General features: G+C 38.1%; 1 long non-coding RNA gene across 8 annotated transcripts in view; it reads right to left on the bottom strand.

The window, feature by feature from the left end:
• LOC141344649 (uncharacterized) overlaps window positions 1-25,920 on the bottom strand; it is a 79,946-nt gene that overhangs the window by 21,532 nt on the left and 32,494 nt on the right. For 2 of the 8 annotated variants that reach the window (XR_012356820.1, XR_012356822.1), the window contains exon 2: window positions 10,364-10,559. The exons of the other annotated variants lie outside the window; for them this stretch is intronic. This is a non-coding gene — a long non-coding RNA (uncharacterized lncRNA). The remainder of the gene's footprint in view (window positions 1-10,363; window positions 10,560-25,920) is intronic. 8 annotated transcript variants of the gene reach the window in all.

The raw sequence follows: 25,920 nt of genomic DNA on the forward strand, positions 1-25,920 counted from the left end.
AGTTTGTTTGATTTTTTTTTTATAACATGCAGGAGAAAAATAAAAAGGCAAAACTAATGTTTAGGTTAATAAAAAAGGTTAAAAAATAAACACCTTTAGAGGAAATGTCAGGCATAGGGGGGCCTTGCAAAACTGGCCCGAGAAGAAGGGGGACCTGATATAAAAAAGGTTGAGAACCCCTGTAATAAAATAATATGTTGCAAGCTAGCACTGAAAATAAACATGTTTAATATATTAATGTTTGACTTTTGTGTTTGTTGGTTTTTTTTTTTTTTTACTAAATCGGAATCGAAACTGGGAATCGAAAAGAATCGGAATCGATAAGTGGAATCGGAATCGAAATCGATAAAATTCAAACGATACCCACCCCTAGTCAGTGCACAGGGCCCAGAATTCCCAGCGACGTCCCTGTCGGTGACACTGACTCGTCATCTCCATAGTAGTGCTGTATGCAATGTTTATACGAATTACATAATTTGAGAATATTTGTTTTCTATTTACATTGGTTAATTTAAAAGTAGACATTTCACTCTCTCTCTCTATATATTTTTTTCATGTCTGTACGACAAGTATAGACAAGTTCAAACAAAGATGGCAGAAAGTGCATGCTGTTTGTTTTCATTATTTTACAAAAGCTCAACGTTTCATTGTTATTCTGAGTGAACACAAATAAATGTAGAGTCTTTACAGATTCTGAAGACGTATTACTTTTATCTGTATGACCAGATATGACGGAGGAATTTAAGAGCAAGTGACTGCACCGCCGCATACATCTGTCATGCAGTGAGCGCACTACTGTTCAGCTTCCACACTCTGCAGACACTTCAACTGTGCAAATTTTTGTAGGTTAAAATTAGATTGAGCAGCCATGTAAATTTGCTACTACTTACATTTTTAAATGAAAAGCCATATTTGAGGTCGATGAATGATAGGTGAACATTTGGATGTCCTGCCGGATGTACTATATTACCACATAGACCAGCCGATAACGATCTGTCTGATCTGGACTGTGTGACTTTCCCACTTCATGTGTTTTTGCAACTAAGCGATTAATACAATTTTGGTCGATCAAGCCTTTTCTCGTCGACTAACGGTTAGTCGACTATTAGGGGGCAGCCCTAGTAACATTGCCGTTTCATCCCACTTTTGGTGTGTTTGGCTTTCAATATGTAGATATGTATACGCTACACCCTTCTGAGGATGGGGTGGGAATATGCAGCTCATTTGCATTTAGAGTAATAAAAAAAAAATGTTTTGGTTTGTAAAGACACGCTTCAAAAATTGCAGTTTCCAGATGTTGTAAAAATGATCTGTGGGGTATTTTGAGCTAAAACTCCACAGACATTCTAGGGACACCCAAGACCAATATTACGTCTTGTAAAAAGGCGCATAATACGTGCCCTTTAATGGTTACCTTTGATGCTGTCCACTAGAGCTTCACTAGAGAAGTTAAAGGGTAAATTAACCATGATAACAGAGATAATAATCAGCCTTTCATAGATGATAACCTCATTAAACAAGTGTATTATAAACAAAGAAAAAACACTACCGTTTATTATTTTATTGTAGTGCAGAAAGATAAGCAGTTTTCATCCATGATAGATAAAACAAAAATCACTGTAAAGAAATGACAAATAACAAATGTCCATTGTGGGTAATATGAAAAAAAAACCCTGACAATTCTGAAAAACAGAAACAAATCTTTCACTGTGCTTCTACAAAGTGTCCAGTAACTAAATAAACCAAGTACTGTTTGCGTGTGTAAACACACAAAAACCATAACAGGTCACAGGTGAGATGACTGAAATAAGTTTATATCCAAGGTGTGACTAGAGATCAAACTTTAACAAGCATTACTGCCCATTTTAAAGCTGTTTGTATACACTGATTAGATTTCCTCTTGTCCATTTATAGGCCATAAAACATCACCAAACACACAGGAGGAGGAAGACATGTGACGCAGAGTCTTATGTGATTAATAGTATATTCTGAGAAGTGCTTGTCTTAAATCTACAGTCTAAAAGTCAAGAACAGGAAGGTACAAAAACAAGTCACCCATTAATGTACATAATAATCCAACAAACCTTGTGATCTTTACAAGAAACTTACGTAATCTGTGCAATGAAAACATCAAAAGAAATTAAAAAAAAAACAGCAAGAGCAGAAAAAGATGTTACAGGGTGAAGAAACAGTGGACACTGCTTCAGAGTTATATGTGTGTATGTGCAATGCACTCAAATGAACTCTCAAATAAACATACACGCAAAACACACAGGTAGCAGACTAGTGGGGCAGGCAAAAATAAACACTAAGTCCTGTGGGAACAAGGAATCAGAGCCAGACCAGAATACTAGCAACCTTCTGGAAACCAGACACACACAGCCAAACTACGCTTGGCACGGCCAACTAGCCTGAATCCTGCCAAAGAGGTCTGGCTCATGCCAGCACCAAAGCAGCTCTCACTTAGAGCGAGAATTGAATATGGGGCAGGCAAGGGTGTCAGCAGAGCAGGAAAGATCATGGGCACGTAGAAGACGCCCACTGTAGACTCACCTCAGAGTGTGAAAAGAGCTCTAGAGCAGATGAGTCAGTATGAGAGAGGTGCTATTCAACGCTCTGCTGCTCATTGGGCTTTTTCATGTGGGAGGAGACGAGAAATGGCCTCTAATTAAATCAGAGTGGAATCCCCAGATAAACAATGTACATTAAGTAATTACACACATTCTTAAGAAAATTATATATAAATAAATATATAAAATAAATAAAAATAAAATAAATAAAAATAAAAGGAAATATAAATTATGTAAAAAAACACAAATAAAATAAAATACAAAATAAAATAAAAACAACAACATAAATAAAATAACATTATACAAAATTATGAAATAAAAAATAAAAATAACTGAAATGCTTTTTTACTGGGGCACGAATCATAATGGTTTGCCACTGAGTTTGATTAATTCAGTTTACTCTCGCACTAAATAGTTTGGAGCAGTTTCTCACACTAAAACGTTAACAGGATATTTTAAAAGACACAAGAAAAGCACTGGATGAGGTGGATATTTACCTACAATTATCCATTTATGTCCAAAAGAGTATTAAACAGAGTATTAGAATATGTGCATACTTTTGATGGACAGGACGCTCCGTGTCCTAGTACTAGAAACGCCCCTGGTACCTACATACTGAACAAAATCAACAAGGGTATGAGATGTTTAGCCTGTTTTATCATAAACCAGATAAAAATTGTAATTTTGGTCCTTTAGAAAAGTACCAACACATCTGTCTCAACAATGAATTGTATTACGAATGCTATTATTCATGTTTGCAGCACAAAAAGCGCTTGCTCAATAATGAAAAGACACTATCATTATGTTTACAAAAACAGCATTACTTTACTCTCTTTAAAAGTGAAGCCACAATGAGAAAATGCAAAACAGTACAACCATAAAGTTTTATTGGTGTTATTAAAATGGATTCTGCAGCTCACTTATTAAGCACTCAGGTTTCTTAATAAAAGCACTGTAGCTAAACAGCGCCGTGGGTTTGGAAACTACACCAGGGGAAACACATTTTATTATCAACATTCAGCCTTTTGATCAAATTGCATCTCTTACAAATACGGAAAACCATCAGCCAACACACAGGATGATCTTATCGAATGACAGGTGGTTTGTTTTAGATTAAAACAAATTTAATCATCATTGCATGGATGCAGAACCATTATTTACGATTCTAGGTTAATAAAAACAAAAACACAGCAAATTCAAAATGGTTTTCAGCACATGACAACACACATATGGTATCTAAAATCTAGTCAATGAAATCTAAAAATGATCTAACAGAACACATGGTATAATAAAACCTAAGTGAATGGAGTACAATTTTATTTTATTTTGTGCATCCTTTCTTGTTGACCTTTGATCCTAGTAATCCTTTCCTGACAACAACATTTTATCAGAGCAACACAATAGTGCTTTACTTTGCTGGGAATCCAATAGCGTTAGTACAAACCCTCCCGAGAAAGACGGTACATACTGGTAAAACCACACGTTTTTATACTGGATCCAAAAAAGTTGCAAGTCTATCATGGTCATTAGAGTCAAACAATGCCACAAAAGTGGCTGGGTTTAACACTCAGAGTTACTAGGACAGCAGGAGGAGTATTTTTAGAGCCCTCATGCACTGAGACTCGTTGTTCGTTTCCACAAAGGGCCTGGTTGGTTCCCATCGCATCCATAATGCCTCCATGGTGAAAGTTTGGCGCATTATGACAGATTGTGTGCGAGTGAGAGTGCCGGCGAGCAAAATCTCAACACTGCTGTTTGAAGACACTTATTGACAATCATGGTGTTTACAAACCTCCCAGGGTTCCTGTCCGTGTCATGTCTGATTTCAGCCGGCATTCTTTGAGCATGCTGCAATCCATCAATACAGGGCATGTTCAGCCCATTATCAGTGAACTGATAAGATAATCCAACATTCGCGACACAAAATGTTACTTTCTGTCTCTCAAACAAATGCATCAACATACTAGGAAGAAACCAAGTGACTGACAGATGTTTATGAGCTTACAAAACAACATATAGAGAGGTTAAGAGGTCAGATACCGCAGAAAAAAATGCCTATATTATGCTTTTTTTCTAATAAAAATAAATAAATAATTATATTGGGGTAGGGGTGGGAATCTTCCGGCACTTCACGAGCCGATCCAATTCCGATTCTGGGAGTCACAATCGGATTTCAAAATGATTTTTGATCTACATTTTCTTCGTAATTAATTCTTCTGCTGTGCAAATACATCTTTACAACTTTACATTTTAAAGGGGTCATCTGATGCCTATTTTCCACAAGTTCATATGATTCTTTAGGGTCTTAATGAAAAGTCAATGATATACTTTGGTTAAAAATTCTCAATAGTAGTGTAAAAAAACAGCCTTTTACCTTGTCAAAATCAGCTCTGCAAAAACTCAACTCATTTTAAGACATGGCCCCTTTAAATGCAAACAAGCTCTGCTCGCCCCGCCCCACTCTGGGATTATGAGACATAATGTTTACTTTAGCCGCTGAACTTGCCAACAAGCACATTATTAAGAAAGGCCATTCACAAAGATGCATAAAATACCTTTATACTCACTTCTGCTGTGGGTGAACCTGTATAAGGAACGATTCGCACGAACATATAAGCATATGTCGATCGGGATCGGCACTTTCCTTTTAAAAGCGAAAGTAATGTTTTCCTCTGCGTCTTCAGTAAATGATGACTGCTGTGTTCATAATTACATCCAACAACAGAACACCTCAATAGCTCAATCAGAGACATTATTGTCTTCCCCTGCACCTGAGTCACACAATGGCAGTCGGAGTCAGACTGTTTCAGCTCGGAGAGGGCGGGTCTAAGGTAAGGCGCTCATGTCAATCTACTATCGTGGGAGCGGCCTCTGTCAGTGTTTCGTCACACCGACAAGAAGCTGAGAATGACCTGATTTTAAAAAGGGGATATTACTTTTAAAGATTAAAAAAATACTACGTGTTTTTTTAACATTGTAGGGTGGTTGTGTACACAAACTACCAACACACATTAATGTTCAAACCACATGTAAAAATGTTAGTTTTGCATCCGATGACCCCTTTAACAAAATGTAAAATTGCAGTTTCTATGCTTTTTGTTTGCAGTTGGAATCTTTGTATGTCAGTACTGCCATCTTAAATAGTACTGCATTCCGAACGGCATAAATGAAAGCATATCTAAAGTAAAACATGGCGAGTGGAAGCACATACTGTCAAGCAATGCGCACGTGTCTCACAGTGAAAATTCTGTGCAATAAACCCTGCCGCGTCTCTAGCGCGAACATGCGGGGGGAAAAAAGAGAGCTCAGAATCAATTCAGAATCGTTGAAGAGAGAATCGCGATGCATCGGAGAATTGATTTTTTTTCTCACACCACTAATTGGGGGGTATATATTAGGCCCAGTGTTACTGGGGTGTTAAGCCCAAAGTATACTTTAGTTTTTTATCCATGTGCATACAGTCAAATGCACAGCCTTTCAAAGTATACTCCATTTAATAGCACACGCAAACGCAGGTGGTCTTTGTCTACTGAGATAAAAAAAATGCTCCAGGGCAATGTTGCCACCTTGTGGAACAACTGATTAGTGCAAAACCAAGTCAATTTGTATGTGCGTCCTGCGCGTACAAAGTATGCGCGGTTACAAACATTTAGAGGTGCGCGTACAGTACACGTACATATACTATTCTGGTGACGAAATTTGCTTTACTCGCACTGTACACGGACTCTCGCATAATTTTGCACTCCACCCTAGACTACTATTCAAATGTTGGGAATCAGTTGAATCTGTTACATTATTTACTCAAAAAAAAAAAAAAAGTAAAATAGTACTAATTTAAAAAAAAAAAAGTTTCTATTTGTATAGATTTTAAAATGTAATGATTAAAATGTATTTTTTCTCGCAAACTTTTGTACTCCACCCTAGACTACTGTTCAAATGTTGGGAACCAGTTGAATCTGTTACATTATTTACTCAAAAAAAGAAAAGAAAAGTAAAACAGTACTAATTAAAAAAAAGTTTCTATTTGTATAGATTTTAAAATGTAATGAATACAAGTATTTCAGTCGAAATAATAAAAAAAAAACCTTACTGACCCAATAGAACTTGAACTATAGTGAGTCATTCACCTGTCTGCTCAAACAGACGTCAACAAGCATCCAAAAACAAGGCCATGCGGCAGCATACGTATTCAAGATCAAAGGCAGCATATTTGCGTTTTACCAACTCTTCTCTCTGAGGTTTTTATAATCTGATAAATTAGCAAAGTGAAATTCCCTTTAACAGAACATACAAACAAACCGAGATAATACTGATAAGCTCTCAGGCAAGTGGTCCAATAACTAGTCTGATCACAGAAAGTCTGTATCTACAAATACATGTTTGGATACATCCTGGTTGCTACAGTAGAGGCATGAGCTGAAATATTTGCAAGAGTTTACTGTCAGTCTGTACTGATCTCGAGGAATTTGTTGCAGTGCTGCGGAGAGTCAAACATCTCTTTCATCCTTTAACAGGGGTCAAACTAACATGAAGTTCAGGCCAGCAGCCCAGAGAAAACTGTTAACCCTTTTACAACTAGTCGGTATTACATAGTTGTACTTTATTTGCCATAATAGGTTGTCAATCAGGAGAAATAACTTTGGACTGTCAACAGGACAATCTACAACCTCCTTTCAAGAGCCTGAAGCATAAAAAGAAATAAATCACCCTGCTAAACATGAAAAACGCTCATGTGACTAACAGTTTATTCTAAGCAAACAGAACATACAGAGGACTTATTGTTCTTATATAAGGCACACACAGATGATTTGGCCTGGCAGTTATTCTTCAGTTAAATGTCAGTCAGTCTCGCGATCGCTGCCAACAATGCCGCCACTCAGGTCAGGTGACTGCAGCTACACGTGACGCATGTGAAGCTGGCATCGACCCACCAGCTGTTGAATAACAGCATGAAATTGGAGAATGTCACACTCATCCTGACAAAGCTATGAAAATCCTGTCTTCCCGGATTCAATGCTAAAGGTACGCGTTGTTTTCTAGTAAGGGGTCATTGACAAATAGGTCAGCTGTTTCATCTGGCTCAGGGGGGCAATCGCGGATCGGATCTGAATATATTAATAAAGATTCACGGCATTTGTGTTTACCAGAACTGCTGTCCTTTTGATTACCAATGTAAATGGCTCCCCTATGGGATCTAAAATATTGTAATTGCTCCATTTGTGAGCTTGTTTAGAAGGTAACTACCCTACGATGCTAAGAACTGCGAATCCTCCTGCATAATTTATCATGGTGGTGGATAGAAAGAGACGGTAATTTAAACTGCTTTCCCTGTCAAGACTTGCGAACCATGTGCTTTTCAATAAAAGTTGTTGTGTGGGCGGTTTGAATAGGCAAGCTATAACAATTCTGTGATCTCATAACATTCACAGCAATTAAGCAGTGTTTACGAAACACTTTGACATCAACACTGGCAATGAGCAAATCAAACAACAATATTCAAATGACCCTACAGCCTACTGTTCAGATACAGTCAATATAGGGAGAGTTATCAGATGATCAGGACAGCTATCGTACATAGCATTCAAATTTCATACAGATGTAGTGATGGTAAATGAAGCTACTCAAGCTACTTTTAAAAGCCAAAACACAAAACCTAGCAACTTGGCTCAGGGTCAGAAATTAAAGAGGGCTTGTGGCAAAAATGCCATGAAAATGAACAGAAATGCCCTATAAATTCACGACAAAGGGGCAAAAAATGTCCCTGCACAATTAAACTATGTATTACAGCTGTTGCGATTAAAATGAAATGTGAAAATGAATGAAAAGTGTCAATTCAAATCAAAGTGATTACATTTACACACTGTATTGTGCAGCGTTGAGCCTTATAACCAATCAAATGCATTTCTGTTGAACTTAGGAATGCAATGGCCAATAAGAGGTGCTTAGTTTAGTCAGTTTAGAAAACGCTGGAGCTGTTGATGAGCGTGCATGCTTGTGAATTTCCTCATCATAAACAACAAAGTGCAGATACGATGTAAATAAAGTAGTAATTTCATAGCTTCAGTGATTATAACAGGAGTTTTTGCAAAACTTGCTAGACTTTATAGACTGATGTCATGGACCGATATATTTGCCTGTGAAGCCAGAATGTGACGTATTGAAAACGCAGACACAAAACAGATTTTTTTTTTGTTTTTTATATTGATATTAATATTCAATTTTAGAATATAAAGAGTAACAATCTACAATAATGTTTTTTTGTAATAATATTTCAGCCCTATGAGCTCCTGTTTTTTAACATGTATAATTTAGATACAATTTTAAACACAGAGTATTGTTATTGACATTAAAGACAACATTTGGTGATTATAATAATTAGGTGATTATAAAAATTGCCATCACGAATGTAAAAAGTGGGGCAAAATATTGCGGCATAATGGAAAAGTTCATTTTGGACCATGCTACATAAAATTTTGCGGCCATTATGATTTTTTTTTTCCCCCAAAGATCAAAAGTGACAGTAAAAACTATATTTCTATTTCAAATAATTGTTTTTTTTTACTTTCTTTTCATTATTAGAGTTTCCACAAAAATATTAAGCAGTACAACTGTTTTAACACTGATGATAATAAATGGTTTTTGAGCACTAGATTAGAAAAACTTTTACAAGATCATGTAACACTGAAGACTGGAGTAATGTCAGCTGAAAATTCAGCATTCACAATTAAACTTCACAGACTAAGATACCTTTGAATTGAATTGATTTTTTTCTGGATTCTGTTTTATTATTCAGTACAAATGTATGATTAAAATGGTGTCTAATGAAATTAATTAACTTTAACAGTTTGACCATTCTTTTAAAATCGAATGAAATAATTTATAGCAAAACATTACATTTTTATTGTCAAGCAAGATGCTGCATAACAGTACTGTATACATTAATGAGAAAATACTGTATAAAATATAATGTATGATATAATGTATGATTATTATTATTATTTCTTTGAGAATGATATGTTAGTACACTATAGTAATATATTTCTGTCATAATTTCTTCCAGTTAAACCAGACCTCTTTTGACTGGTTGTCATGAATGTGTTACTTTCAGTGTGTATTTGATGGCAGTTTTTTTTTTTTTTTTCATATGAAATAATGTTAAGCTGAATAAGTGACTCTCGGAGCAGCTCTGGAGCTGAAGTTCACGTGTTCATGTCCTCATATACTGAAAGGCAGATGCTGAAATCAGTGAGCATCACTAAATTTATGCTGTGTGATAGACTGTTATATTATATATATTACATACGATGATATTGTTTTATTGCCCAGCCCTACGTCACAGGAATAAATTCCATTTTAAAATTTTCAAACTTTTGAACGGTATATAATATGCATTGGTTTTTATTTAATGACTTTAAGAACATAAATGACCTTGCATAAACCCTACCTGATCAATATTGGTGAGACAGGAAACATATAAAGGGATGCTGTAGTGCCCCATCAAAAAAAGCTGAAGTGAGCACTAACAAGGCCATTTCAACCTCAAGCTTGAAATAAGAGCCCCAGTGAGCCCATGAACAAATGAACGCGTATCACGGGTTCATGCCCATCAAGCATGAATGAATATTGCAGATTTGGCATTCTTCAGAATGACTGTACAAACGCAGAATTCAAACCAGCTCCAGGGTGGCCCGAGTAGCTTTGGACGTGTGCCAAGCCAGGCCAGGTCCATGTGGGTGAGGTAAAACAAGAGAAAGTGTACCATGTATGAATAAGAGAACTTGCTTAGTGCTTACCATGAGACACAGACATGCATACTGATTATGCAGATGCTGCACTGCAAACACAGATCTCTATCAGCTGCTGACGGCGAAAGTTTTACTGCCGCAGCTGCACGCACAGCCGGGGGAAAACGCTCAGAGGCCCCTCAGAGCGACAGGCCTGGAACAGCCTCTCTAGGACATTTAATTCCCCTGTCTCACAAGCGGCATGCTGTTGAGAAGAAAAAAAAGTGTAGCTCAGAAACAGAATAAAAAGTCAAAACACAGGGACATGCAGGAACTAGCTGTACAATATGAACAAATATCTCTTCAGAGGGTGAAACAGAAAGAATCCCAGGAAGAATCAAGAAACACTCTAAGTATAGCTCAGGGTTTGAGGTGAACTCGGTGGGGAGTCTTGTGCTATTGAAGAACGGCATGTAAAGAAGAGGTTGCTGATGGCAATGAGAGAAACAGGAAGAATGGGTCAGATTGATGAGGAAAACCTTCAAGCTGTTTCAAAGCTTCAGTGACGCCCACTGGAGACACAAAAACCCAGGAAGACCTGCTATGGCAGAAAGACACTGACAACCATTTTTATTTCAAATTCCAGTTGTGAGAAAGACCCGAGGATCTCGGCTAAAGTAGACAGCAGCAAACAGAGCTAAAACAACAATGCCACACCGCTCTACATGATTCATTTGCTCTTTAAACACTTCTTGTTGTTATAGCACTGACAGATTCGATCTGGATGATATATTCCATGACACAATGGAGACTGAATGTAAAATGCTGATTGGACAAGCATATGTCTACAGTTTCTTACGGAAAGACCAGCGGCAAATACGCGCCATGTATTGTAAACAGATGTCTTGTTTGCTTTGACTAACCATCACTGTGGTTTAGTGTAACAATGACCTAATGTTTAAAAATGCTGTTTGTTCACAGGTCAAAAACCACGAGGTAAAAACTGCAAGACAACGATTGTTTGACAAGGATTATACCAGGTAAATCCCTCCAGACCATTATATGGAAGTCACAGTAAAATGAACAATACACTTGTGCTGTCTATTTTTTTTTCCAAGTGAAAGTCAATAAAGCTGAACACAGTGACACATGAGACAAAGCTCACCTGAACTGGCCTTAGGCACACCCTTATGATTCTCTGTAACACTTACACCCTGAGAGATTAAACCCGTAATCACACATTATAACATCCCTCTCGGTGATAAAACACACTGTCAGTTCATTGATAAAACATCACACTATTGAGGGCAACTGAGGCTATCCATACCATCCCTGCTACTCATTTAAAAGAAGGTGAATACTAGAAAAATACCTCATGATTTACTCACCATCTATGATAGGTGTATATGACTTTCTTCTTTCAGACGAATACAGTCAGAGTTATGTTAAAAAAATGTCATGGCTCTTCCAAGTTTTATAATGGCTTTGAACGGGTGTTGAGATTTTGAAGTCAACTAAAGACTAAAGTCCATCATAAAAAGTGCTCCACATGGCTCCGGAGGGTTAAAAAAGGGCTTCTAAAGTGAATCGATACATTTGTGTATGAAAAACATCCATATTTACAACTTTTTAAACCATAATCTCTAGCTTCTGCTAACATTCAGGAGAGAGTGGCACTTCAGCGGATGATGTAGGCGTAATGTAAGCTCTAGTGAAAACATGCTAGTCTCACAAAAACCAAGCTCTTTACAGCAAAGGAAAAGCAGTCTCTTGTTGGCTTACATCGAAATCTTCCAATATTTCTTCACAAATCCTACTTCTAATTGTACTAATGTACATCTAATTCGTGACCAGTGTTTTGTTTTGCTCTCTCCTCTGCGCTTCCATGTCTGTCACCACATTCGCCTACGTCCAAAATCATCGACTGGAACGCCACTCTTGTAAACACATGTAAAAACAGTTAGCGGAAGCTAGAGATAACAGTTTATAAAGTTGTAAATATGGATATTTTTAAGCCTTCATTAACCTCCTGGAGCTGTGTGGAGCACTTTTTATGATGGATGTATGCACTTTATTGGACTTCAAAATCTCAATAGCCATTCACTGCCATTATAAAGCTTGGAAGCACCAGGACATTTTTTTTTGATATAACTCCAATTGTATCCATCTGAACGCCTAGAATGGCTTAAGGGTGAGTAAATCATGGGGTAATTTTCATTTTTGGTTTAAGTATCTCTTTAATAAGTATTTTTAGTAAGCAGTCTTAATCCAGAAGAAGTCATAAAAGCTGCAATAATGATAAACTGTTAAACTAGTATATTTAAAGGGATAGTTCACCCAAAAATGAAAATTTTATGTTTATCTGCTGACCCCCAGGGCATCCAAGATGTAGGTGACTTTGTTTCTTCAGCAGAACACAAACAAAGATTTTTAACGAAAACCGGTGCAGTCTGCCAGCCTTATCATAGACGTGGATGGGCACCAAACCTTTAAAAGTAAACAAAAAAAAAACATGCACAGACAAATCCAAATTACACCCTGCGGCTTGTGACGATACATTGATGTCCTAAGACACGAAACGATAATTTTTTGCGAAAAACTGAGCAGTATTTATATCATTTTTTACCTTTGATACACAGCCACGTCCATCTGTCAAGAGCACAAGTTTACCATCAGGCTCGTCACATGTGTACGCGCTCTGGCGTAGTATACGCAAACGCCGGAAGCGATCTGTCGCATGTATACGACACTCATTGTTTACACAGTGCACAGAGATTGTGGGTATAGCGGCTATTCAAAATGGTAATTACTTATCCCGATTGTTCAAACCGACTTAAAGCTAAAAGATTATGTTTGCTTGCGCAAACTCATCCGGGACTGTTGACTTTTCACCGATTTCCCCTTACGGCGTTTGCGTATGCTACGCCAAAGCACGCACACATGTAACGAGCCGGATGAAAAGCTCGTGCTCAGGACAGATGGACGTGGCTGTGTATCAAAGGTAAAAAAATTATATCAATACTATTCAGTTTTTCGCAAAAAACAATCGTTTCGTGTCTTAGGACATCAATGTATTGTTCACGAGCCGCAGGGTGTAATTTGGATTTGTCTGTGCATGTTTTTTTTTTACTTTTAAAGGTCTGGTGCCCATCCACTTCCATTATTTGGCTGGCAGACTGCACCGGTCTTCGTTAAAAATCTTCATTTGTGTTCTGCTGAAGAAACAAAGTCACCTACATCTTGGATGCCCCGGGGGTAAGCAGATAAACATCAAATTTTCATTTTTGGGTGAACTATCCCTTTAACATTATAAAAAAAGAAAAATTAATTACATTGTCATTAAAGGCACAATATGTAATTTTTACCGCTAGAGAGCGTATTCAAAACAAACGTTAAAACAAAGGCGTGGTTTGATGACGCCGTGATCGAGTGTGGAGTTGTCGTCTTCATCCCCACAGCCGATGCAATCCGACGGGACAAGCAGCGCTGTTTCATCATACTGGTTACATTTGAGTGTTTTGAAAGTGTTGTTATTATGCTAATCTGGCATTCGTCACCTGTCTAATAAAATGCATAACATATTAAAGCGTCTTTGGGGTTTCCATGTTTTATATAAAACCGGAAAATCAAGGGTGCATGACCTCACTGACAGGCAAATCACAATGACACGGTCTGTTACACTAGTTAAAATTGCTTATTTCTCTGAATTTAAACATTCTTCAAAACATTTCGTATAATGCAAGTACACACTGTTCTAGTGGTTTTTGGATATTTTAATAAAAAATCTTACATAATGTGGCTTTAAGAAACCCTATTTAAATGTACAGTTACTGCATTTTACTTTTGTACCAAGTTTACAAGTTTGTGAAGGATGATCATTGAAATTCTCCCATTAACCTTTCTGTGCACACGGTCATAACGTCTTGATCTATATATGGACCTGACCAGGGCTAGATGGATCCTGTCACAATCCAAAGCCTGGTTACCTGATCCATGCAGAAGGCTACAGCATTACAGCACCTTCACGTGTGGCTTTTTTCCCCCCATGTTTGGAGGAACACCTGCTGTGTCACGTCCAGCGACGGCCGATCCAGCAGTGTGCTCTGCTGCCATAATTCCATTTTGGGAACGAGTGAGAATCTAACGCCGGCTTCCAGCCATGACGTACCCGCAACCGCACGTCACACACATTCGCATACAGCCTTCACATGATGTTTCATGTCGGTCAGCTGGAATCACAGTGATTTTCCAGACAGTGCCCGGCAGAGCGGCTGATCACCAGTTAAATCTGACTCATATGATTAAAACCAAAACCTTGCAGCAACACCCAAATCATGTTCAATTCATTTCCGTTCTATCTGCGGTTTGTTTCACTCTGCAGCGAGACACAGAAACTTATTACATAGCATTAAACAATATGAGTGTGATTCAGTGAATGAATAAATCACACTTATATAATCAGGTTAAATATGCAAGCTAACACAAAACGGCTACAATGGCTCTGAAAAGCTATTGTATACTGTCGTATAATTAACTTTTGTCTCACATCCACATTAAATGCATGGACAGCAGCTCTAATATTTGCTGTAGTAATATAACACTTTAAATAATTATTTTTATTTGAATATATTTTAAAATATATTAAAATATTTATTTTAGTGATGCAAAGCTGAATTTTCATCAGCCATTACTCCAGTCTTCAGTGTCACATGATCCTTCAGAAATTATTCTAATAAGATGTATTAATTTTATTATTATGGAATCTGTGATTCTTTTTTCAGGATTCTTTGATGAATAAAAAGTTAAAAAGAACATCATTTATTTAAAAGAAATATTTTCCTTGCTAAATAAAAGTATTAATTTCTTTCAAATATAGAAAAACATTTTTTTTTTAAATAAATGCTGTTCTTTTAAACTTTGTATTTATTAAGGAATCCTGAAAAGAGCATCACCGATTCCAACAAAATTGAGCGCTGCACAACTGTTTTCAACATTGGTAATAAATCAGAATATTAGAATGATTTCTGAAGGATCATGCGACACTGAAGACTGGAGTAATGGTACTGAAAATTCAGCTTTGCATCACAGGAATCAATTACATTTTAAAATGAATTCACATAAAAAACAGTTAGTTGTTTTTATTTAGTTAGTTATTTTTATTTATTTAAATAGATTTTAGATCAAATAAATGCAGCCTTGATAAGCATAACAACCTTTTGAATGGTAGTGTACATTCAGAACAAATGTTCAAGTAACAATTTTTTGAATAGGCGCGAATTCTGATGAAGTCCCAGCTCAACTTTTTACACCTAATGTGAAGAAAAAAATATATATATGTGGGTTGATGATGGGTAAAAAAAGTGAAGAAATGATTGTCAGGGTTTTTTTGTTTCAATCTATTTTTGTCTCGTAGTAAGGTCTGGTTTCTCTTTCCGCTGAGAGAGCTCAGATCAGGTGTCGTACTCCCTGTGGTGAGAGAGATGCACGTGTGGTTGGAAATTACTGTGATGTATTCAAATGGAGCAGAGGTGTGTATTACATTCTTGGCCGTGGCCCACTGTAGGGGAGGGTCCCCACACATTTTCAGGAAGGAGTGAGTAATACACGGCTATCGTCAGCACAAAGCCCACTGATATGGTCAGTCAAGTGAAGACAAACAACAGAAAAACATGACTGACAAACCACAACACCCGAGAAGGGCTTAAGGACAAATCGATGGCGAGCTTTAGCAAATAGTTCACCCAAATGTAACTAATACGTCCACATGATATCACACTGCGAAGAAAGTATGCACTTTATCACCTGCTTGTAATCTATTAACAGCACATCCTGCCCAAGGTCTACTCCTGTAGCCATACACTAGAGTTGCTAAAGTAGCTTAAAAAAATAAATAAAAAAGTGCTTTATTATTATAAAATTAGATTTGGAGTATCAGTAGAGTCAATATCGCGGTTAGTCATTTACCTCAACAAGCAAATTTTTTAACCACTAGGAGCACCAATTTAAATTATAAAAACAGTAATGGTTATTTTCAAACAGGTTTCCTCAAAAACGAACTAGCGCTATTTGTTAACGGATAAGTTCACTGCCAAAAAATTTACAGATAATGTACTCACCCCCTTGTCATCCAAGTGTCACAGTTCTGTCTGTTTATGTCTTTGGTTTCGCCCATTGTCTCCCCCTGTTGATCTGTGTCATTTGGTTTAGCCCATCGTTTGTGTGATTCCCGGCACCTGTCTCTGTAATTAGTCACCCTTTAAAGTCTGTTTGTTTCTTGAGTTCGCTGTCGGTCTTTGTGAATGTTTAATGTGTATCGTGTGTGGAAGTGACCTGTGTTCCTGCCTGTTCCTGCTTGTATCTCTGAAGACTTTATTAAATGTAAATAGTGTTTATTGTTTATCTCGTCTCGTCTCGCTTCGTCCAGCACCTACACTTATAACAGAAAGACCGACCGAAACAGTTTGTCCGGCACCTTCCCCTGTGTTTATTTTCCCGTTTTTTCTCAGTGTTTTATTTATTTTTTTTCTACCCATTTGTTCATCATGGACCCCACAGTTCTCCTCATCCTCCTGAGGCAAGGGGAACGCTCTCTTGAGGACCACATCCATGACTATCTCCTCCTGGCAAACCATTCCAGCTTCCCGGATAGCAGCCTCTGTAACTACTACTACATCGGACTGAACACCACCACCAAAGGGCTGCTATCCGGGGAGGGTCCTCAAGAGAGCCTGCCGGATTACATCGAGTGGGTGCTGGCGTCCTGTCAATCATCCTGGACCATCGACTTCGTCGAAGAGGACGTCAGCCCCACTCCAGACCCAGAACCCAGCCAAACATCACCCCGACAAGCGGAGTTGCAGCCCGAGCCCACTGCAGATAAAGAGCCAGAGCCGAGAGCGACAGAGCCAGAGCCTGAACCATCTGACCAGGTGCGAGAGCCGACTACAACATCCGTGACGGTGGATTGCTACGTGGAGCAAGAGAGGGCGATAGAGGGCCCTGCCCACTGCACCACCACTGAGGGTGAGCTTGGACTACATTCTGGGGATTTAATAGACTTTTTCTCAGATCTCGTCGAAGATAACTCTTGTGACTTAATAGACTTCAATATGGAAATATCCGTCTGTCCTGTCTGCCCAGAATTCCCACCCATCCACCCTCTGTCATCAAAATCCATGTGTATCTGGCCGCCGCTGTCCCCTGACAGCCCCTCAGCTCACCCTCAGCCCAACACCTGTGCAGTGGGCTCTCCGCGGGGCTGCCAACGGCGTCACGGCTGGAGGATCCCTCAGCTCCGCCTCCAGCCTCCGAGTCCAGGACTCCGCCTCGGCCCTTCGACCCCGCGGTTCCACCACGGCTCTCGACGCCCTCCTCTCCACCGTCGCCCGTCGATCCACCAGCTCCACCGGGCTCCATCGTCTTTTCGGCTCCGCCCTGGTCAGTCGTCACCCCATCGTCACCTCAGGACTCTGCTCCTCCGGCTGTGCCTCGTCGCGCCGTCCCACCGGCCCCTTGGGACTCCTCCTTCCTGCGGGCACAGCCTCCATCCTCTGTCGCTCCGGCTCCGCCGCGGATCTCCGGAACTCCGCCTCCGCCTCGGGCGCCAGAGCCTTTTGTTCCACCTTGGCCCTCCGGATCCTCGGCGTCACCCCGGATCATCGGCTCTCCGTCTCCGCCTCGGGCTCCTCCGCCACCTGCTTCGCCTCTGTCGGTCGGCCCCATGGAGTCGGCATCCCTTCTTCCACCATGGCTCCTCCCTCCGTCGGCTCCACAGTGGGCCGTCATCATGGCTGCGGTCTGGGTCTGTTCCTCCTGCCCTGGATTCCTCCTGTTTCCTCCCTGGCTCCTCCCACCGTCGTCGCCCCCTTGGACTGTCCTGTCTGTCACCTGGACTTTTGTTTTGGTCCCCCTCCTGGGGTGGTGTCCTCCGCCGAAGCCTCCATGGACATTTTCTGTTTTTTCGCCCCTCTTTTCTGTTTTGTTTTCTGTTTTTCCACGGCGCGAGGACGCGCCTATTCGGAGGGGGACGTAATGTCACAGTTCTGTCCAGCACCTACACTTATAACACCAAGATGCTCATGTCTTTTTTTCTTCGGTCATAAAGAAGTTATGTTTTTTGAGGAAAACATTTCAAGATTTCTCTCCATATAATGGATATGTATGGTGCCCCCCAAGTTTGAACTTCCAAAATGCAGTTTAAACGCAGCTTCAACGGACTCAAAGCGATCTCAGCCGAGAAAGAAGGGTGTTTTCCAGCGAAACAATCAGTTATTTTCGAAACAAACTGACAATTTATATAGTTTTTGGAAGTTTTACGACATATCTTAACTGTATTGACCTGGATTACACAGACTATGTATGCGCATTGCAGAGATGAGACAAGATGAGCATTTGAGGTTAAAAAGTATATAAATTGTCAATTTGTTTAAAAAGTAACCGATCATTTCACTGGATAACACCCTTCTTCCTCAGCAGGGATTGTGTAGAGCCCTTTGAAGCTGCGTTTTAAATACATTTTGGAAGTTCAAACTTGGGGGCACCATACATATCCATTATATGGAGAGAAATCCTGAAATGTTTTCCTCAAAAAAACAATTTCTTTACAACTGAAGAAAGAAATACACAAACATCTTGGATGACAAGGGGGTGGGTACATTATCTGTAAATTTTTGTTCTGGAAGTGAACCAATTCTTTAAGCCAGAAACTGAATGAAGCAAACAGACTCAATGCAGCTTCAAAGGGCTCTACATGGGTCTAGTGAAACGATTGGTCATTTTCTAAAAAAAAATAAAAAATAAAATGTATATTATTTTTAACCACAAATGCTCATCTTGCACTAGCTCTGCAATGCATGTCTATGATGCATTGCGTGATGATGTTGGAAAGGTCACGTGTGGTTAGTTCTTTGCGTACTTCGGTTCAAAAAAGGTAGGGTGGGGCGAAAAATCCATCTCATTTTCTCTACCAAATTCAAAATTGTCTTACATCGTTGTTTTATCTTTTTTTGTAAAGGGCGTTTGACTTTCTTTGCACATTTGCCTTGTAAACACTAAGTCGGTACTACGTAATGCCTGAAGCCGTGGATCCAGAGTTAGTGCAAGACAAACATTTGTAGTTAAAAAGTACATACATTTTTATTTTTTAGAAAATGACATATCATTTTGCTAGATAAAGCCCTTATTCCTTGGCTGAGATAGTGTACACTCTTAAAAATAAAGGTACTTTAAAAGGTTCTTGCCATAGAAGAACCATTTTTGGTTCCACAAAGAACCATTCAGTCAAAGGTTCCTTAAAGAACCATCTTTTTTTAACCTTTTTATAACCTGAAGAGCCTTTTTTTTTGCCACAAAGAACCTTTTGTGAAACAGAAAGGTTCTTCAGATGTTAAAGGTACTTTATGGAACCATTTAGACAAAAAGGGCTCTTTTATGGCATCGTGAAGCACCTTTATTTTTAAGAGTGTAGAGCCCTCACTGAAACTGCAGTTTGGACCTTCAACCTGTTGGCTCTCATTGAAGTCCACTAAATGAAGAAAAATCCTGGAATGTTTTCCTCAAAAACCTTAATTATTTTCGACTGCAAAAAAAAAAAGACATGAACATCTTGGATGACGGGTGAGTAAATCATCAGGAAATGTTTATTTTGGAAGAGAACTAATCCTTGAATCATGATTTGTTTAGGAAAAGTTTGTATACAAATTTCACACACATACTGTATTTGTGCGTATGCATGTTTAATGAATGAGACTGATTGTGTTTTAGCTGTCAACTCATATAAACTAGGCATAGGAGAAAGTAGTTTACCTGAAAGGTAACATTACCCACTCTACGTAAACTCAATTTCAGATCGGTTATAGACCATTGCGGGAGGAACTTCGAGCCTCAATGGAACCCGCAGAAGAAACTTTCACTTGCGTTCCATTAGATAAGCAAGCTTGCATTCTGTTTAGGCGTTAACCTCTGACACCGCTGACGTCTCCTTTGAGGTTATGTGACATACATTTAAAGGTAAGAGGCCCACTGTGTTTAAAGGAGCAGAAACCAGAAAAGAGGAACCAGATAAAAAGCTAAAATCCCCTAATGTGTCAAACAGGCGGATAGGAACATTGAGACGCTGCACACATTTGCCTAGCTGACACAGATCATTTCTGCAAATCATGGAACAGCTATTTTGTTTTCCAATTCAATTCTTAAAAAAAAAAGTCTGGAACTAATCTTAAAATCATTGTGAATCAAGAATGCCGAATTGCAAATCAGATCTGGTTTCTCCAACCACATCATCATGGTTACCTAACTATCTTACACTTTTTCCATCCAATGTCTCCAACTGAGCTTAAAATGAGGAACAAACCAAACGATGGGTCACAGTCTCCCTGAAATGTTTAAATGACTAACTAAGGCTTCATGAATAATGTTTAATCACTGCAGAGGCTAGACAGGAGAAGGGAAGAGAGTACATGAAAAGAGGATGTCCCCATAATAAAACGTTCAGATATTCAAATATATCTCAGGTTCCTTCTGGTTGTCATCAATATTACAACAGTTAGTTCTGGTTCTAGGAGTTCAGACAAGTGGGGTTTCAAAATATTTAGTATAACAGCAAAATGACATTTCACTGGTAAGATACAATATATTCAATATATTAACAAGTATGGGGTCTCTTTCGCTTACAGAAGCTCATTCATTTGATCAACAATACAGTAAAATATTCTATATTATTACATATAAATTTACAAATTCTTTATACTTTAATACTTAAAATAACTTCATTTGAATAAATTTAAAAAAGGAACTTAATCCTGTCAATGCTAAATTTTCAGCAAGCATTACCCTAGTAAAAAACAAACAGCTTAATTTTATGGAAACCATGATATTTATTTTTCAAGATTCTTTGATGAAGTTCAAAAGAGCAGCATTTATTCGAAATAAAAATATTTTTTATATTATAATGTTTTACTGGCACAATAATGCATCCTGATTGTAACTTGTAATTATGAGTTTATATAATCCAATTCTGAGGGAAAAAGTCCGAATTTGAGCTTATATCTTGCAAATTCTGACTTTATAACTAGTAATTGTCAGTTTATATAATGCAATTCAGAAGAAAAAAGTCCGAATTTTGAGCTTATCTCTCACAATTCTGACTTTATTACTTGTAATTGAGTTTATATCACGCAATTCTGAGTAAAGAAGTCCGAATCTTGAGTTTATATCTCACAATTGTGACTTTATAACTTGTAATTGTGAGTTTATATCACGCAATTCTAAGTAAAAAAAGTCCGAATTTTGAGTTTATATCTCGCAATTCTGACTTTGTAACTTGTAATTTTTAATTTATATCATGTAATTCTGAGGAAAAAAGTCAAAATTTGAGTTTATATCTCGAATTTCTGACTTTATAACTTGTAAATGTGAGTTTTCTATCGCACAATTGAGAGAAAAAGTCAGAATTACTAAAAAATAAAAAGTCACAATAAGCATTTTTTATTTTTTATTCAGTGGTGGAAAGGGGCATCCATATTGCTGTGCAAAAGTATTCATTAAATAAAATAAAATAAAAAGTACTGAATCCAAACTTTTGTACAGTGGTTAATGAATGAACTGGCCAATTTGAAAGTTACTAGATATTAACTTCTCGTTACCTGTGCTTAAATAAGACGCACACATTTAAATTCCTGTTTTTGGGATTTAGGCGTACAACTGAATTTATATGAGTGAATTGAATTAAGCATCTAATCCTTAATACACAATAAATTAAATATCAGGTATGTTATTCATCAATGACAACCAATAACAAAAAAGACATATGTCAGTCTCCTAGAAGAATTTTTTTCCAGCCCAGGCAAGACCAGCTTATTCAGATGCATATACGTAGTATGCCTTTCAGCTTAAAGAAAAAAGGCCCCATAGAAACATACACATGTACAGACCAGCGGCTAAATGTTTAAAGACTCTTCAATCAAGTGAAAACCAGACTCACATAGCCACAGGCTTACTGATGCAGACAATGCTACTCTATTCACACAACAATATAATAAACAGCCACTGTCACCATCTCAGAAGAAAAATGTCCTGTTTAACATGCATTTACATATGAAAGGCACACACAATCCTTTTTATTCCACGTTTCAATTCCTTACATAAGAGAAACACGTTCTTTTTCCGGCCCCATCACAACAGACAATGGGATGTAACAGCAAAATGATAGAAGGGGAAGTATAATCCAGCCAAAACAAGTGAATCAGCGGAAATCCGCAAAGCCAACCGCATTAAACACACGTGAGTCAGGGTGAGGAGTCCTCTTACTTCAGGAAAATATGAACAGTTCATTGTTATGGAAAAATTATGAAAACAATGCGCTCACTATCCATATCAGACATGCCGTCAAGCGGTGGTGGTAGAGCACTGTGTGCCAGTTCAGTACTTTAGTAATTGTTAGCCAGTAAAACATGTGTTTGGCATTAGCATGCATCTTATTTGTACTTCTCACTACTACTTGATAGTGATTCATTCATAAAGACCGTATAATACGGATGTTCGAAAGAATTGGAGAACAGGTGATATCATTGTACAGTAATGATCCAGGGTTCAACTCTGTACACAAAAGGAAACCGCAAACTGTTTTTGATGAACCTGTAAACTAGAAACGGTTGATATGAAAATCAGAAGTCAGTATGAGATTTGCATTGCAAATGTTAACGGCCAAAGCGTCATTCTGACTATTTCAACTATGATAAGACTTGCAGAAACTTGAACGCCGGTATTTCCAGGCTTTCTGGGAATGCGTGGGGGAAAGCAAATGATATTCATTTTAATACTACAACTGATATGCTCATGAAGCAGAAACGTTGGCAGGAAGTCAAGGATTAACAGCAACTAAGTGTTTTACAAGCTCAACAGAGCTAGTTTTTCAGTTTGACTAATCATATTCATAAAGTAAGAGACCCGAAAATATGAAATGAATGTTAGCCTTCAGATGAGAGCAAAGGGTAGATGTAATGTGTATACAGTAAATATACTGTAATTAAAACATTTAATCTTCTTAGCACATTTAAATTATGTTATTTGTATAAACAATCATGTGATGTATCAACGCAATAGTAATAAAGCACAAATCTGGAAACTTTTTAAATTAATAAAAAAGCAAGAACACCCTTAAGCCCCTGCTTAATTTGTTATAATATTTTGAACTAGGTTTTATTTTTATATTTGCAGTCTTCATTTCAGTTTAAGCTTTAGCAATTTATGTGCTTGTCATTTTTATATATTTTTTTTATATTTGTAATTAGCTTTTTTCCAGTTTTAGTCATTTTATTAAACTTAATAATTTTCATTTTTTATATTTTTAATTTTTTTATTTTTAACAACATATTTACTTATATTTACTGTCATATGTGACCCCGGACCACAAAACCAGTCATAAGTAGCACAGGTAGCAATAGACCCTTTTACTGTTTGTACACAATGATGACGTAGCAACGTATGCGCGCGCATATTGGCAACGGAAGTATGGCGAGAATCAGCAGTGTGTCAAGCTACGCGAGCGGATTAAGCAACACAGACAGAAAGTTATTTGGAAAAGTTGACTTTATCAAATGGTATCCGGCTACCAGATCCGTGTACTATAGTGGAGTGGATAGAAGACGTTAGCAGATGGCCAAATATACAGTGGCCAGATATATATACGTATTTAGTTGAGAAACCGAGCGTGTACACCCGAGAGAATCACTGGATGCTTATGAATACGTTTGTCTGTGGTCATGTACAGAACGTCAAATACCATGACATGGACTCAGAGTTTTGTGTGTTGAAATCAACACGTTTAAAGGGATAGTTCACCCAAAAATGAAAATTTGATGTTTATCTGCTTACCCCCAATGCATCCAAGATGTAGGTTACTTTGTTTCCTCAGAAAAACACAAACGAAGATTTTTAACGAAAACAGGTGCAGTCTGCCAGCCTTATCATGGACATGGATGGGCACCAAACCTTTAAAAGTAAACAAAAACATGCACAGACAAATCCAAATTACACCCTGCGGCTCGTGATGATACATTGATGTCCTAAGACACGAAACGATCGGTTTTTGTGAGAAACTGAACAGTATTTATATCATTTTTTACCTTTGATACACAGCCACGTCCATCTGTAATGTGCAGGAGTTTGGCATCAGTCACGTCACATGAACACGCGCTCTGTCGTAGAATACGCAAACGCCGGAAGCGATCTGTCGCATGTATACGACACTCATTGTTTACACAGTGCACAGAGATTGTGGGTATAGCGGCTATTCAAAATGGTAATTACTTGCGCGTATCCTGATTGTTTAAACCGATTTAAAGCTAAAAGATTACGTTAGTTTGCGCAAACTCATCCGGGACTTTTCACTGATTTCCCCTTACGACGTTTGCGTATTCTACGCCAGAGCGCGTGCTCATGTGACGTGACTGATGCACATGACAGATGGACGTGGCTGTGTATCAAAGGTAAAAAATGATATAAATACTGTTCAGTTTCTCACAAAAATCGATCGTTTCGTGTCTTAAGACATCAATGTATCATCACGAGCCACAGGGTGTAATTTGGATTTGTCTGTGCATGTTTTTGTTTACTTTTAAAGGGTTGGTGCCCATCTATATCCATGATAAGGCTGGCAGACTGCACCGGTTTTTGTTAAAAATCTTTGTTTGTGTTTTTCTGAGGAAACAAAGTAACCTACATCTTGGATGCATTGGGGGTAAGCAGATAAACGTCAAATTTTCATTTTTGGATGAACTATCCCTATAGTCGCCTGCAGCCACAGGCGCCACCGGTTCTTCTGAAACGGCCGTGATCCTGTCGGTATCCTATAAAACTTAAGCCCCTTGGTGGACTATCTATTAGTGCAACCGTAAACACAACAACCAGACATTTTGATGCTGGGAAACCGTTTTGATAAAATTTAGTTGCTAACACGTTAGAGCCAGTGGGGAACAACACCACTTCCGTTGCCAAAATGCGCGCGCAACTATTTGATCACGTGGGCTGTAAAAGGGTCTATAGCCAACAATACATTGTATGGGTCAAAATTATCAATTTTTCTTTTATGCCAAAAATCATTAGGATATTAAGTAAAGATCATGTTCCGAGAAGATATTTAGTACATTTCCTACCGCAAATATATCTAAACTTCATTTTTGATTAGTAATATGCATTGCTAAGAACTTCATTTGAACAACTTTAAGGGCGATTTTCTCAATATTTTGATTTTTTTTTGCACCCTCAGATTGCAGATTTTCAAATAGTTGTATCTCTGACAAATATTGTCCCATACATAAACGGAAAGCTTATTTATTCAGCTTTCAGATGATGTATAAATCTCAATTTTCAAAAACTGACTTTTATGACTGGTTTTGTGGTCCAGAGTCACATATCAGTTTTATTTCAATAGTTCTAGCTAACAATAACAACACTGTTGTGCATGAATATTTCCCACTCGCTAAACACTAAAATCTGGCTCATTTCAAATTCCCCTCATGAAACCTATATGCAAACACCTGAAGGAAGAATCATGCTCTACAGAACATTTCCTTTACGCTAGAAGGGTTGAGAGTGAGAGATCTGCGGTGTGCTGATGACTCAGTCTG

Source organism: Garra rufa, chromosome 10 (assembly GCF_049309525.1).
Source record: "Garra rufa chromosome 10, GarRuf1.0, whole genome shotgun sequence".
NCBI lineage: Eukaryota > Metazoa > Chordata > Actinopteri > Cypriniformes > Cyprinidae > Garra > Garra rufa.